Source organism: Lactuca sativa, chromosome 1 (genome assembly GCF_002870075.4).
Source record: "Lactuca sativa cultivar Salinas chromosome 1, Lsat_Salinas_v11, whole genome shotgun sequence".
Classification (NCBI taxonomy): Eukaryota; Viridiplantae; Streptophyta; class Magnoliopsida; order Asterales; family Asteraceae; genus Lactuca; species Lactuca sativa.
In genome coordinates this window covers 71,827,839-71,830,987 of record NC_056623.2, presented here as the reverse complement: position 1 = coordinate 71,830,987, position 3,149 = coordinate 71,827,839, and positions in this window count along the sequence as shown.

Here is a 3,149-nt window from a genome sequence, read left to right as displayed (position 1 = left end):
CAGTCTCTGACTCGGCGAGTCCGAGGGTCTAGCAGCGTATTTTGGCGATTTTCTTGCTGTTTTGACTTGGGATACTTACCATAAACATTTTTAATCAATAAAATCCGATTTTTATTGATTTTGGGTGAATATCCTTACCAAAATAGTACATAATTACCATTTAATCAAATATTTGTTACCTTATAAGATAATGTTTAATTATTTGAGTTATTTGATGAATTATCCTGCAAGAAATTTGACTAGGTCAAAATTAGATAATTGCCTTATTTGAATTGTTGATCTATAATGTTCTTGAAAAGTTTCAATTTTCCCCTTTTAGGTTTTATAGTTTAAATTTGAACTTAAAAGTTTTGTTTTTGAAATTTAAATAGTTAAACCCTAATGTTTTGAAATGTTTCAAAACTTGCCCTCAAGTTTTGGAATGTAAAATTTTGATTAATAGTTTAATTGTGTAATATTTAAATTCTAAAACCCTAGTGTTTTGAAAAGTTCAAATTACTTTCACATGGTTTTGTTAAGTTAATTAAAAGTGTAATTAAAAGAGAAAGTTAATAAAACCACCTAGTATTTTAAAAGTGTAAAATACACCCTATATTATATATATGTAACATTAAAAGTCTTATATATATATATATATATATATATATATATATATATATATATATATATATATATATGAGTAAAGAGTCGGTCTTACTGTTCGTAGGCCTCATTCACGAAGATGGTCTATAAGGGGTGTTTAAGGAAATTGCCTATAAAATGGCGATTGAATGGGTATCCACTCTTACCCACCACACTCTTGACTAGTGGAGGGTCGTTAGCCGAACGGGTAGGATAGGATATAAACCTTCCATTATAAGTATAATGAAGTACAAAGTAACTAAATGTTTTTCAAATTCCAAAATCATAGTTACTTTAGGCAAAATGTGAAATTGTATGCTAATCCATGGAATGACACTTTGTATCCTTGCCGAGACGTTAGTGGAGCGTGTGTGGTTAACCGACACACTAATTTGGGTTTGACATTGGTAGTGAAGGGTGAATCGATGTTTATCATAGATCAATGGAGCGTGTGTGGCTAACCGACACATTGATTAGGTGATAGTAGCATTGAGTGCACCACGTGATTCGCATGGTTATTCACACCTTGTTTGTGATCCTCGGCATCCCAGTCGCAAATAGTAGGGCATAATCGAGATTAAACATGCCATTGAAAAGTTCAATGAATCTCAAAAGATCTAGGAGTTTAAATTCATTTAAAACTTAAATTTCTTTTTCGTTTTTCATGGTGGAAATTGGTAAATCGTCATTTACCTACCTTCAAATATTCTGCAACTAGATTACGACATCCCTCTTCTAGGTTGTAGAGTATTGTGTTGGATCCTAGCCTTGATGTTTCATTTGGGTGTTACATCAAGGATTCTAATCAACTTGACTTGAATTTCTCTCGTTTTGTAGATGTCTGAATCTAAAAATGGTCTTCCCAAATCCCATGGAACAAGTTTTCCAAATGAAGATGATATTCTACGATATGATCGAGGAACCAGAGATCATGCTTCACTTCCTCCATCTCCTCCAATTATTCTCCCTGAACCACAAGTTCGAAGGCTTGAAATTTTCAAGCAAACTCAAGCCCTTTTGACAAGTAAACACGAAGATAGGAAACCTGTGTGTGCACACGTCTTAAAGATGAAGTCACACATGACATGTTAACGATGTTGGGTGTCGAGATTTCAGGTAAGTTGGTTGTTGACTGGGTTCTTCAGTCACTTCCTGAATCATATAGTGAGTTCATTAGAGAGTGCTATATGATGGACCACGACGTGACCCTCATTGATTTGATCTATCTGCTTATAGCTGCTGAATCAACGATGATTTGGCGTGTTGATCAAGTGAATTTGTTTGGTGAATCAAACTCCCAAACTTCAATGGACACTGGCAACATTAGAAGTCCATAAAGGAATAAGTATGAGATTGTCCCATGTGCTTTGCCAAAGGAGTCCATTTGATTTATTGCCAAGAGAAGGGGCATTAGAGACAAAGCTGCCTAAACTACCTGAGAGATCTAAGAGATGGGAGAGTCTAGTGTTATGACTCTTCTTCAGGTGTGAAATCCACTATCTAGCTCTTTTAAGTTCCTATTCTAGATTCTTAATTCTTGATGTGATAAGATTACATTTTGATGTATTGTAGGATCGAAGAAAAGAGAGGAAGCTTAAGGGAAGAAGTGAGCTGAATCTAATCATGAAGAAAATGGATTTCGATCGCATTGTTTGAAGATTGGATTTTTGAGCTACTACTTGGAGTTAGAATAGATTGCTTAGGAATATGTAATAGCATAGTTTTTCAGTTGAATTGCATTGTAAGGACAAAAATTTTCCGTAATAAAATAAAATTTGTTTTTTTTTGTCTTATTTATTTATCCTTGCAATGGCATGTATGAAAAAATTGATGTTTGAATGTTTCTACTATTAGCAATAATGGATTTGATTCTTAATTATGTTATTTATGGAAATGTCGAGGATTTACCAAATGTTGATCAATATGTTTCCATTATGAAGTACGATGAAACCCATATATTGCAGTGTTGATATCTCAATTCCTTGAATACCTTCATTACATGAGAACAAAGTACACCAAACAATTGTCATCTCTCACATGTGCAGCAACAAGATTCCAAGTTGATTATATCATTTTTAATTTGGTCAGTCACTTCATATCTGCTTTGATTAATCTTGTATACTCGAAAACCAAAGGATTTTTTTATCCTCCTTTTGAGAACCTTCTCAGCATACTCAGTAATATTTTTTTCTTTGATCTATAAAAAATACATATCTCTTGTCATGCACAGTAATGTATAGTAGAATTAGTATGGAGGTATTATAATTTAAAAAATTACCTCCAACATTACATCGTTAACACCACCATTGTTGCATATTTTCTCAAAAGAAGTCAATCAACATTGTTGTTGGTAGTTTTCATGTGTTTATTGATAACGTATTGTAGGATCGATGTTGTTTGATGTTATTATATTACACCAAACCATATGGAAACACGACCTTGCCCATTTGTGGTAATAGATTCTGTCTATCCATGTATGATAGTCTTCGTTTAGGGCATGATGCAGACAAGCCAAGCTTTCTTTGAAA